Genomic DNA, 13,905 nt, shown 5'->3' on the forward strand with positions numbered 1-13,905 from the left:
ATTTAAATTTCTTAATATGAAGCTAGAGGAGTGAAGTAGGATTCTTTTTTTTTCTTTTCTTTTCTTTTCTTTTCTTTTCTTTTCTTTTTTTTTTTTTTTTTTTTTTTTTTGGAGCTGGGGACTGAACCCAGGGCCTTCTACTTGCTAGGCAAGCACTCTAACACCGAGCTAAATCCCCAACCCCGGTGAAGTAGGATTCTTATGATGTAAAAATATTATTGGTATTAATTCTCCAACAGGCCTGTCTTAAAAGGGTTAGAGAAGAATACAGCAAAAGTCCCCCTACACAGTGCATTCTTAGGTCCATATTCTCTAAACAAAGTGATACACTGAAAATTTTCTCCTCATTATTTTTAGAGTTCTCAGCTTAATTTATTATAGTATTCCTGTAAGGGTTCTAATGTTCTAGTATGTACAGTCTATATTATCCTGAAGAAGGAGAAGGGGGAGGAGAAGGAGGGGGAGGGGGAGGACAAGGAGAAGAAATACAGCAAAACATTCTAAATTGTATCAGAAGGGTTGCCTATACTCAGTTACAGTATTTACAATTCATGTTTTTTTTCTCTCCGCATGACATTAGAATGATAAATATTCAAAAGAACTTCAGTTTACGGGACTTAAGAAATTTTACAGCTTTCCTTCCCTACCTGGGGTAATCATGAAATATCTAAACGCTCATGTACATGGGAAATTCATCTTGAAGCCCAGAAACTCAGCAAGAAGCCAGCAGCAAAAAAGTGAGTCTGTCATCTTCCTTCAGGTAGCTTGTCTTAGTTCCCATTTTAATTTGTCATAAAATATCGCAGCATACTATCATTTTCTTGCTTAGGAAAGGGACACTGTAATAAAAAACACACTAAAGCAGTATGTTTCAGGTCCATATTAAGAGAACTCTAAATTCCGATGTAAAGACTAATCTTGGTTATAGGGAGAACATTTCATTTTTCCCAGGCAGATATTTGCCATAAACTGGTATGTCAAAACACTGTGTACACACATTTTTGTCCCATAAGAATAAGCAGGTCTAAGACATGGATCGTGATATGTTCCCATTAAGTGGTTTCGTGATTAGAGCACAAAATTACTCATGAACTATATTTTGACAATCTATTGCAATGTAATCTACATAGAAAAACAAGATGTATGGTATTGATGATAATCTGTTGCAGGCTTGACTAGAAATCACCTTAGGCTTGTAGCCCAGTCTCTAATCTCATTTCAAATCATATAACTAATAACTTTTAGACCTATATCTAGATTCAAAATGGCCCTAACATTGATAGACTGGGGCTTTTTAAATATTTTTTCAAATGATGGAATACTATAATTATTTCTCCTTATTCTCCTTTCTTGAAAACCTCCCACTTATACCCCTGATTTCTTTTAAACTTTGCTTTTTTATTTTTATTAATTTTATTTACATTTGAAATGTTGTCCCATTCCTGGTCCCCCTACCAAGAATACCCCACCACATCCCTCTTCCCCTTTGCCTCTAAGAGGGTGCACCCCCACCAACCTACGTACTCCTACCTTACCCCTCTAGCATCCCACTTCTTTGGGGCATCAAGCCTCCACAGGAACAAGAACATCCCTTCCCACTGAGGCTAGACAAGACAGCCATCTCTTACATATGTAGCAGGGACTGCAGACTGGCAATGTATGCTCTTGGGTTGTTGGCTAAGACCCTGGGAGCTCTGAGGGGTCAAGTTAATTAATATTTTTGTTCTTCCTATGGGGTTGCTATCCCTCTCTCCTCCTTCATTTCTTCCCCTAACTTTTTCATTGGGGTCCCAGGACTCAGTCACGTGGTTGGCAGAGAGTATCTGCATCTTTCTCTGTCAGAAGCTGGTAGACCCTCTCAGAGGACAACCCTGTCAGGTTCCTGTCTGCAAGCATATCATTTCATCATCAACACTGTCATGGTTTGGTGTCTATGGATGGGATAGATCAGATATTGAGGCAATCTCTGGATGGTCTCTCCTTCAGTCTCTGCTCCAGTTTTTGTCCATGCATTTTCCTTAGACAGAAACAATTCGGAGTCAAAAATTTTGATATGTGTTTTGGTATACATATATATAAACACACACACACACACACATGCACACACACACACACACACACACACACTCAGACATCTTTGTCCATCTATCTAATATTACTTGTGATTTCAGCCCTCATAATTTTGCATTAGACAGCCAGGCAGACACTATGTTTTTCAGTGAAGAAGACTATTTTATATTGTGTTATATGACTCATTTGTTTACTTTTAATTTATTTGTTTAAGTAACATATTTAAAATTGTATTATAGTCCAATATTCTAAAAGAAAACTCAGAAGCAAAAACTTTATTTCAGCTCTGAACTAACACTATAGTGTATAGTCATGTATATTTTCTCATGAGGGGGACATGCTGCTGCTGAAATACACTTAACAATGGTTCTTCAAAATGCTGAATAAGAAAAGTAAGGATGAAAAGAGCTTCACTATGACATTTGAAAAATTAGAAATTTTTTAAATGAGAATAAAATTAAGGGTGGCTATGAAAATGGATATAATTATTGAAGCAACAGCCTATACATAGTTCAGGGAGCTTGTTCAAATCAATGTATCTAGTATTTCATGATACAGTATTGAGTTAGACAGCATCATCTTGTGAGAATTCCCACTACAGAACACAAGACCATGTCTTAGAGACATCACTAAGATTAATAACATTGTAGGGCATATGAGAAGAAGGTTACATAAGCACAGCAGGATGATTAACCCATTATAATAGGGACATTTTGCAATTGAAATTTGGTTTTGTAAAAGATCTTTATAAATTACACTATCCCGTGTAATGATCTCAACTCCTGCTCAGATATGAAGGAAAAAACTTTTAAGAAACAAAGAACTTCTATAACATAGCAGTTGGACAGTGGCTCTGTGCCCCACCATGACCAAGTATGCACCACCCCACCAGTTAAAAAGGGAAGAAAACTGTTTGGAAGAGAACTCAGTTCCATTTGTCAGGATGGCATCCTGCCCGCTCCAATTCTGGTATGTCTCAAATGGTGTTTCTCTGGCTATCCTAAGACAAAATCCTGCTTCTTAAATACCTGACCCCTTCACTTCTATCACCATGTGGAGTAAAAATTGTGTCTCAAATCATTGGCTTTCCAGTAGGAAAATGAGAGAGGGCTATTCAGAAACCATCTATTGGAAAAGTTGGATTTAATCCCTTAACTATTTTGGAAAATCTAATATGAAGAAATGTTGCCTGATCTTTAAGGGATAATATTAGGGTGGGATGTGTACAACAAAAGATTGAGGCACAAAACCAGCTTGAGGTCCTCAGTGTCCATGCCAGCACGTGCACTGCACCCGTGCACACCATTGGTCTGGTTCTCAAGGAGCAAATAGTAGTCTGTGGTGTGTGAAGCCTGACAGGTATTTCTCTATCTTCTTCTCATGACATGCTGTACCTACTAAAAAAGAAAGGGCCCACAACCACGGGTGTCTTTTTAGAACCTCCGAGTATAACTTTGTGCCAAACAGTAAAGGACAAATTGGATTCGGAAGAGGAGGTGGATATAAACAAGCAATCAGTTAATGTAGTGGCGTGGATCTTTAAGGAAGGGAATGTCCTTCCATCATCCACCTCAGGATTCCTCTCAGTCTATGGGAGTAGTTGTCTTCATTTTGCATTCCCTTGAGTGACAGTAGATATGTATGAGAGAAATCGTATATGCTCAAAGTCTCCTCTGTTAGTGTTAATAACATGGATGATGTTCAGAAGTTGTTTAAGCAATGTGATTGTTGAACTATCAAAAGTGAAACCTCTCCTCATTTCTAGGAGACCAAATCTCAAAGCAAATGTCCCTATCCTCTGGTTTACAATTTTTCTGACCGTCTCAACCTATGCTCAGAGCGAACAGTTCAGGAGTTATTATGTATATATATATAAACTGGGGCTCAGAGTCTTTGTACCTTGACTAGCTGTGGTTTTCAGTAATAGTCTCCATCCATTTCAAAGAGAACCTTTTTTGATGGGTAAGGGTATATTATCTGTGAACATTAAGTTAAATATTTATAATAGAGTTAGGAGTTACACTTGTTTAGTGAAATAGGGGCAGGGCATTATCTAAGAACCATGACTACGTGTGCCTCTACGCTTCCAGTACCAGACATGGCTTTCTGCTCCTGAGAAATCCGATAATAACTTCCTATGGTTGTCTTTATTGTGGGTATCATAATTGTATGTTTCTATCATTTAAAAACAGTATTTGAACTGGAGTATTAATCGCTTATATGTGCTAGTTTGCTCAGCTGTCCACTAGAGGCATGCTGAGCTAAGGAAAGATTTTTCTATAGTCCAAGTAAATCTGAAAATGTACTCTTTGGTCTCTAGCTTAAATAGATGAAACTTACTGGGCCCACATATCATGGAACGTTCTAACTAGGGGAAATTTGGGGAACTGTGAAGAAAGTTCGAACTAAACTGAAATTTACAGGCGAATGTACTTTGAATAATTTCCATGTTTAATTTTTTCCACAAAAATATTTTTCCTCTCTTCATAAGGACTTCCTCCAAAACCTCAAGGGAAGTCTAATGGCTTCAAAACTGTATGATGAGTGGATTGCTGTACCCGAAAAGGTCAATGATGAAGAGAAATTAGCTGCAGTGCAGAGGTAATTGTTGGAAACTGTGAACAACCTCAACAAAATAGAAGTAACATTTGCTTACACACATTAGAGATTATATATCACAGAAACATTTACCAAGAACACTGACAGACAGCAAAAGCTTTCAATAGTTCACAGACATGGAAGACAGTTTCAAAAGAGTGTGAGTTACAGTGGGAATCACAGTAGCCCAGGCTTATAATCTTACTTTCATATTCCAATTAGATTTGTCTCTTTTCTGAATTGGGTAAATATTTCAAGCAATAATTTGAGTACAAACTCTTTCATTTTATTTACAGTGCATCCTGCATACGATATGATTACTCTGTTCCCTTCCTTCATATTTACAAATTGAGTATACTTGTTTTAAAATAACTGTCTCTGTGTTCAGTCTTTTAGATAAAATGCCACCTGAAAATGCGGCTCTTCTGAGGCAACTTTTTTGTATATTATATGAAATTAAAAGTAACTGTTCTGTTAATGAAATGTCTTCTTACCACCTATCTTTTGGGTTATCCCCATGTCTCTTATTTGTGCCCAGCTCCTGCAATAATGGAGTGACAAATGATATTGGCAAAAGGATAATTAGGTAAGAACTTTATGCCTAGCATTGATAAGCCTTTTCAATGAGACAGGAAAACAGGATTACCCTGAGAATCTTGGTTATTTTGTTGTTGTTGTTATTGTTGTTGTTGATTGTTTTGGTTTTTGTTTTGTTTCATTTTGTAAAGTAAGTACAGCTTTGAAAGGTGTTCTTCTGGAGGGAAGGAATCATTGGTGAATTTTAAGTAAAATATAAATGGGTATTTGAGCTCAGAGACTCAGTCTTTTGTCTTTGTCATTGAGAATATCCTAACACTAACCCAGTGAGAACAAATGCTGTGAAATGATACAAAATCCTAGGTACTGGATTCAGCAGTCAAGACTTAATTCTGACATATTCCGTGTAGAATGTGTGAAATTCTACTTGTTTTCAAGGTGGTTTCCCCAACCAAAAAAGGCAATGCAATTTGGATTTTTTTATATCAGATATGATCCTTAAGAATTCCTGATTAATGTGAGTAAATTACCATTGGCCTCAGGATGCTGGTTTTGATTGGTTTAGAGAAATTATTGTGTATAATTTTCTATGTTAGCCATCTTTCAAGTACTATAATAAGCTACCTAACTTTATGCAGTATAGTGATCAAATGGTTATTTTGACTCTAAGTATTTGAGTTTCTGATCCATTATTAATTGACCAACTGTCCTTGGACCTGTAGGGAACATACTGTAAAACAACTCAACTGAGAAACAATAATATTCCTCATATTGTGTAGAAGAATCAAAGATCAGGAGAAGACAGGGTTCCAAATTACCTGCCATTGAAGATACATAATTATCCCATTTCCTCCCAGTAGATCTTATTTCAAAGACCTCCCAATATAATGAATCATAAAATCAAGATGTTACCATTGCGTCTGCACTGAGTCATCACTGTATTAAGATTAAATAATTAACTAAAGATATGTGAAGAAATGGTACCTACAGTGATATATTGATGCAGCTGTTACCATTGCACTGCACTGAGACACATGAATTTCACTTCTCAGATGGGTTTGCCTGTCTCTTACTTTTTAGACAGCCCATGGGAACTTTCAATGGGATGGTACCCACATTCAGAGGCCATCTTCCCTCCTTAGCTCTGCCTTTCTATAAGCAGCCTTATAATCATGCTCACACATATATGTGTAAAATGTAACCAAAGCTATTTCAGTGTACAGTATGTATCACATACTGGCCATCACAATGTAAAAACTGGAAATCATTCTCTTATGTAACATTGCACTGTGATGATCACACTTGAACATCTGATCTCACAATCTTTTAAATTTCTGACAAAAGCCTCCCCCTATTTCTAACAGCTAAATTTTTCTCAGAATTTTGGACGGCATATTTTTAGCATCCAAGACTAAGACGTAAAATGTGATTTTGCAACCATGCAAAATGACAGAGACCCTCTGTGTTTGCCCTGTTTTTTCATAGATTTCTCTAGTATAATTTATGATCGAAAATTCTCCAAAAGTTTTTGGAGAAAACTTGGCTGCAGTGTGACATGGAACATCACTATGTCATCCTCCTGGAGGAAAGTCCTCATGTTCCCAGAATAATGCAACAAATATTGGAAACATTAAGGAAACCGAACATGGACTCAGCAGCTGCCCCATTGGGAGGACATGCACTCCTGGCTATAATACAATGCCGAAAAGTCCAGCTGCTCCTCTTTCCTATGAGGGCCTTATAGGATGTTCTACTCCCAGAACTTAAGTTAAATCATTGAGCACTGAAAATATGATTTATAACAAACAGCCATGAAGGATTTACCATGTGAGGGAAAATTTCACCTGTGCATTATAGATATTATCCTATTGTTAGAATTTGCAACCAAATTTTAGTACCTCTTTCCACTGGTCCTGAGTTTATGCTAGAGGTTAAACACAGAAATGAGGTTAAGAAATTAAGAATATGTAAAGAAATGATACTTACAGTGATATATAGATTTTTAACATTTTTCCATCCTTATTAACTTGAATATTTCTTATTTACATTTCTTTTTTAATTTATTAACTTGAGTGTTTCTTATTTACATTTCAGAAGTTATTCCCTTTCCCAGTTTCCAGACCAACATCTCCCAACCCCTCCCACTCCCCTTCTATATGGGTGTTCCCCTCCACATACTCCCCCACATTACCGCGCTCCCCCCAACAATCACGTTCACTGGGGGTTCAGTCTTGGCAGGACCCAGGGCTTCCCCTTCCACTGGTGCTCTTACTAGGCTATTCATTGCTACCTATGAGGTCAGAGTCCAGGGTCAGTCCATGTATAGTCTTTGGGAAGTGGCTTAGTCCCTGGAAGCTCTGGTTGGTTAGCATTGTTGTTCATATGGGGTCTCGAGCCCCTTCAAGCTCTTCCAGTCCTTTCTCTGATTCCTTCAACGGGGGTCCCGTTCTCAGTTCAGTGGTTTGCTGCTGGCATTCGCCTCTGTATTTGCTGTATTCTGGCTGTGTCTCTCAGGAGAGATCTACATCTGGTTCCTGTTGGCCTGCACTTCTTTGCTTCATCCATTTTGTCTAATTGGGTGGCTGTATATGTATGGGCCACATGTGGGGCCGGCTCTGTGTATATGAGTCCACTGTAGCTGTCCTCAGACGCACCAGAAGTGGGCATTAGATCCCATTACAGATGGTTGTGAGCCACCATGTGGATGCTGGGAATTGAACTCAGGACCTGTGGAAGAGCAGTCAGTGCTCTTAACCACTGAGCCATCTCTCCAGCCCCGTGGAGCAGTCTCTGAATGGGTGTTCATTCTGCCTCTGTTTTAATCGTTGCCTCCCTATTCCTTCCCAAGGGTATTCTTGTTCCCCTTTAAAAAAGGAGTGAACCATTCGCATTTTGGTCATCTGTCTTGAGTTTCATGTGCGGTGTATCTAGGGTAATTCAAGCATTTGGGCTAATAGCCACTTATCAATGAGTTCATACCATGTGTGCTTTTCTGTGATTGGGTTACCTCACTCAAGATGATATTTTCCAGTTCCCTTCATTTGCCTATGAATTTCATAAAGTCATTGTTTTTGATAGCTGAGTAATATTCCATTGTGTAGATGCACCATATTTTCTGGATCCATTCCTCTGTTGAAGGGCATCTGGGTTTTTTCCAGCTTCTGGCTACTATAAATAAGGCTGGTATGAACATAGTGGAGCACGTGTCTTTGTTGTATGTTGGAGCATCTTTTTGATATATGCCTAAGAGATGTATAGCTGGGTCCTTAGGTAGTTCAATGTCCAATTTTCTGAGGAACCTCGAGACTGATTTCCAGAATGGTTGTACCAGTCTATAATCCCACCAACAATGGAGGAGTGTTCCTCTTTCTCCACATCCTCGCCAGCATTTGCTGTCACCATAGTTTTTGTTCTTAGCCATTCTGACTAGTGTGAGGAGGAATCTCATAAATTTATATAAGAAAATAGCAACTCAATAGCAAATTGGATTTTTCTCTATGTAACAGCTCTGGCTGTCATGATCAGTGAACCAAACTGAATTCAAATTTACAGAGATCCTCTTGGCTCTGCTTTCTGAGATCTAGAAATAAAGGCATGTGCCACCATCCTAGTTTCTTATGAAAATCTGAAAATATAGCATAATAAACCCATATGGTTGACATAGACACTACGATCTCAGATTTGAGCTCACAGATCAGTGGAGAAAGCCAAAGAATATAACAGAAGTGCAGTTAGACAAATTGTGTTGTGAAGTACAGATACTGCTGGTAATTTACTGTTGTCCATGGCAGTCAGAAAGTCACACAAGGGGATGAAAAGATTGGTACTATATGACTGTTTGATTCTAATTCCTATAAGCATAGCTTTCAAGGCAAACACAATAACTTACTCTTTATACATGAAGAATGGACCATATAGAACTATATATCAAGTGCCTTATGAAGCAAGATCATTATAAATGTTATAATATTAATTAGTTATTTTCTGCGTGTTTGTGATATTGCATAAGGCATGCAGGTGATAAAAGGAAAAGGGTACGCTAGGGCTAAATGAAGACTAAATGAGTTCAGTTACAGCAATGATTTCCCTTCTTTCTTAGATTCACAAAAATACAAAGGCAATGTATATACTAACCCAAGAGTAACATCTATTAATCCACCACAAGCAAAACAGAAATGTTTGTTTAGCAAATCTCTTTCGGGTCTTTTAGAAGACAAAAAGTTGCCTACTCCAAAACTTGTGAGTATCATTTTGGGTTTCTACAGCACCTTCGTTTAATTAAACAGATTAATGTTTAGATAACCTATACATGAAGGTAAGATCCTTGTAAAATAGGAATAATTTGCACTGAAGTATGAGTCATGTAATTGAAAGAAATCAAAAATACAAAATAAAAAGAAATAGTATTCCCACGTTTTACAGTGATTGCATCAAAGATCCTAACCCACCAGCTTCTTGGAGGAAATGGGTCTAGGGAAGTACACTGTTGATAACCCTACTGTAAAGTCTTCCAGCTTCTTTATGACTCCATATATTCTGGAGTCGATCCCTTAATAGCATGGCCTCTGAGATTACTCAATCTTTTATAATTAATATCTGTAGACTTTTACTTTACTTTATCAATGAATTAGATGTATACATTATTTTTTTTGCTATATACTAACATCTTTTATTATAGTGGACTAGATTTGAATGCTGCCTAATATGGCTTAATCTATTTTAAACTACTTACTAAACTTCTTTGGAAATATATATTTACTGTCCACCTCTATTTTAGCACTATAGCTGAGCTAGGAATTTATTCTTTGTGGGAACCAATTTATCTTGTCAGACACATGAGCATTACTGCCCATTTCTTAGGTATTTTAGAGCAGAATTTTCTGGTAACCACGTTTTTAATCATGTAATCAATTGAAAATGGAGAAAATATGGAATAAATCTGTGTATGGTAGTCATTTTTACAGAATAAAATTATGGAAGAATAATTGACAAATACTTGGGTTCTTAAATGTGACTGCATCTTTAGACATAGTTAAAAATAAGAAGTCACAGAAAGGGTTGGGGATTTAGCTCAGTGGTAGAGGACTTGCCTAGCAAGTGCAAGGCCCTGGGTTCGGGTCCCAGCTCCGGAAAAAAGAAAAAAAAAAGAAGTCAGAGAAAATGAAATTAAAGTCTTAGAAGTAGGGAAATAATATTTATAAAAATAAAAAACTTAGGATACATAATAGAGGCCAGGACAGACAGGAAGTAAAATACTGACTTGATCTCTAGAAGGGAAATATCCCAATATTTACTTAGAATGCCATACTTGAGAAAAATATTCATAGAAGGAAACAGAAAGTAATAAAGGACCATTCACCAAAACGCTTTGGGGAACAGGAGTCCAAACAAAACTGTGATGTTACAAATTGGGGAAAAATGGATTAGGGAAGAAAATGTATTTGGAAGCTAAAACAGAAAAAAGTTCAATGACTTCTTTATTCCTCTCAGTTATTGCTGTGCACCCAAAACTGTCCTTGCTCAGGATCACAATAAAAGACATATTTGTGCTTCAGATATGGATCTCTATTAATACAAGCTTATCCTTATCCCACACAGGGTATGTTATCCATAATTGCAGAGAAAGGACAAGAATCAGATTACATATTAGAAATTCTACCTAAAGAATCACACTGGTCCCTGAGGTGTAGGCTTGACAGTGAACAACACATTGACTGGAGTGAAGAATACATGCTTATAACAGCATCTGTCTTAAAGGTAAGGAAGGTTTTTACATCACCAACATTAACATCCCTGTAGAGATGCATATGTCATTTCTGTCCTTGAGATTACATGACAATGTCTGCTTCCTGGAGCTATGGACACAGGACGTCTTGATAAGAGGCATAACATTTAAAAGTCTGACAACCTCAAAGATTCATCACAAAGACACAGGTGAAGAGCTTCTGTTGGAAGCTAACATCCTCATATATCAGATGGACTTTAGTTTGGCGTTCCAAAAGTTCCTACTGATTTCACCTCTGACCATACCATGTGAAGTAATAGTGGGACAAGTTACAATAGTGGTAAAAGTGTGTTTCACAAAACACATGTTTCAGTAACACTTACCGAAAAATGTCCTTCAGAAATAACAGCTCAAAATGGCTAGTCCACCACTGATCAGGAATTGGTGTAAACAGGCAAAGGCTGGGCGGGGTGGGAATGGGGTTCCTGCATCCGGCCAGGGGGACAGCACAGGAGGCAGCGGCTTCAGCAGAGCAGATTGTCACTCTGCTGCAGGCACTGATGGAATGGATAGGTAACAGAAGACCACTTCTCTTCCTCCTCAGGGCTTCAGCATGAACGAGTCCTTCCTGCATCCCAACAGCAGCCCTAGTGAACACCGCCGGGCTGAGCAAGGCAGCGGGTTGACCCGGACTCCCAGCTCCGAGGAGAATAGCCCTTCAAAATTTCCTGGATTGTACTGGACCGGTGAGCCTTCGCCTCCCCATGACATCCTCCATGAGCCTCCTGATATCGTGTCAGATGATGAGAAAGACCATGGAAAGAAAAAAGGAAAATTTAAGGAAAAGGAGAAAAGGACTGAATGCTGAGCTGCCTTCTAGGAAGACAGCTCTGGAGATGAAGCTGAAAGTCCTTCCAAGATGAAGAGGTCCATGGGAATCCATGTGTTCAAAAAGCCCAGCTTCACTAAAAAGAAGGAAAAGGATTTTAAAATCAAAGAAAAGTTCAAAGAAGAAAAGCATAAAGAGGAAAAGCATAAAGAAAAATGTAAAGACTTGACAGAAGCCAATGTTGTTAAACAGTGGAAGGAGAAGAAGAAAAAGAAGAAGCCAACTCAGGAGTCAGAGGTGCCTCAGAAGGACGTCCCAAGTCTCAGACCCATTTTCGGCGTTCCCTTGGCTGACGCAGTAGAGAGGACCATGATGTACGACGGCATCCGGCTGCCAGCTGTCTTCCGAGAGTGCGTGGACTACATGGAGCAGCACGGCATGAAGTGTGAAGGCGTCTACCGAGGCTCAGGAGTCAAATCAAAGGTAGATGAGCAGCCTGTGACCGAGAGGAGTCTCCAAACTTGGAAGAATATGACCCTAACACTGTAGCCAGCTTGCTGAAGCAGTATTTGCGAGACCTTCCCGAGAATTTGCTTACCAGAGAGCTTATGCCCCGATTTGAAGAGGCTTCTCAGAGGATCACAGAGACGGAGAAAGTGCAGGAGTTCCCTAACTGCCGGAGTATAACCATCTTCTGCTTTCCTGGGTCATTGTGCACATGGACCACATCATTGCGAAGGAGATAGAAACCAAGATAAACATCCAGAACATCTCTCTAGTGCTGAGGCCAACTGTCCAGATCAGCAATCGGGTCCTGTATGTGCTTTTCACACACGTGCAAGAGCTGTTTGGCACCGTGGTCCTGAAACAAGTAACAAGACCTCTGCGTTGGTCCAACATGGCCACAATGCCAACACTGCCAGAGACCCAAGCAGGCATCAAGGAAGAGATCAGAGACAGGAGTTCCTTTTGAACTGTTTACATCGAGATCTGCAGCGCGGGATATAGGACTTATCTAAAGAAGAAAGATTATGGGAAGTACAGAGAATTCTGACTGCCCTCAAGAGAAAGCTGAGGGAAGCTGAAAGACAAGAGTGTGAGACCAAGATTTCCCAGGACATAGCCAGCCTTTCGAACGAGGATGTTGCCAAAGAAGAAATGGACGAAAATGAGGTCATAAATATCCTCCCTGCCCAGGAGAATGAGATCCTGACTGAGCAGGAGGAGCTCCTGGCCATGGAGCAGTTTCTGCGTAATCAGATCGCCTCGGAGAAAGAAAAGGTCCACCGCCTCCGAGCTGAGATTGCAGAGATCTAGTCACCAGCATGGCTGCAGCGAGACAGAGGAGCACTCTTCTGACAGCGAGAGCGAAAGCAAGGATGAGGAGGAGCTACAGATCATTCTGGAAGACTTACAGAGGCAGAATGAAGAGTTAGAAATAAAGAACAATCAATCACTTAAACCAAGCAGTCGGTGAAGAACGCGAGGCCATCGTTGAGCTCCGAGTGCAGCTCCAGTTGCTCCAGATGCAGCGAGCCAAGTCTGAGCAACAGCTCCAGGAGGAGGAGCCCGAGAGGCAAGGGGACACAGGCCCACTGCCCTGTGAAGGTGTCCCTGAGGTGATAGCAGCCAAGGAGCAGGTGAAACCCTCGCCTAGCAAAGACCCGAAGGAGACACATCTGAACTGCCCCGGCCCTGTGCATCATAGTGTAAGCGAGAGTCCACTGCCTGTCCTGCCCGGCAGCGTTCTGTAAAGGCTCTCAGAGACGCTCACTCTTGCACACGTCTGACTCCGTGTCAGGCTCAGGTCCTGGGAGGGTAAGCGGTGGACACTCGGGGGTGGGGGGCTTGCAGGGAACACAGGCATTTCCAGATAGTGTCAGCTTATTTGAAAATTAATTGTTTTTTATAAAAATAACTATTTTCACCCTTGAGTGGCTTCTTTTTAAACCAAAAAACTTTTTGCTTTTGTTGTTGTTGTTGTTGTTGTTGTTGTTGTTGTTTAAATCACAGTAGAATCATGATCTCTTTCTTATCAAAGGGTGGGAACCAAACCAGGTCATTTTTGTGCCTGCCTTGTGGACGCTCGTGGTGTCACCAGCCCTGCAGGGTCCCTGGCCACTCTTGCTTGTTCCTTCCACACCTT

The 13,905-nt window shown here is 39.7% G+C and overlaps 1 pseudogene; it reads left to right on the forward strand.

Annotated features, from left to right (window-relative positions):
* The first annotated feature begins 11,534 nt into the window (after nt 1-11,534).
* LOC148001924 (ralA-binding protein 1 pseudogene) lies at nt 11,535-13,591 on the forward strand (annotated as a pseudogene).
* The last annotated feature ends 314 nt before the right edge of the window (nt 13,592-13,905 follow it).

The sequence above is a fragment of the Rattus norvegicus genome, chromosome 12 (genome assembly GCF_021556685.1).
Source record: "Rattus norvegicus strain SHRSP/BbbUtx chromosome 12, alternate assembly SHRSP_T2T, whole genome shotgun sequence".
Classification (NCBI taxonomy): domain Eukaryota; kingdom Metazoa; phylum Chordata; class Mammalia; order Rodentia; family Muridae; genus Rattus; species Rattus norvegicus.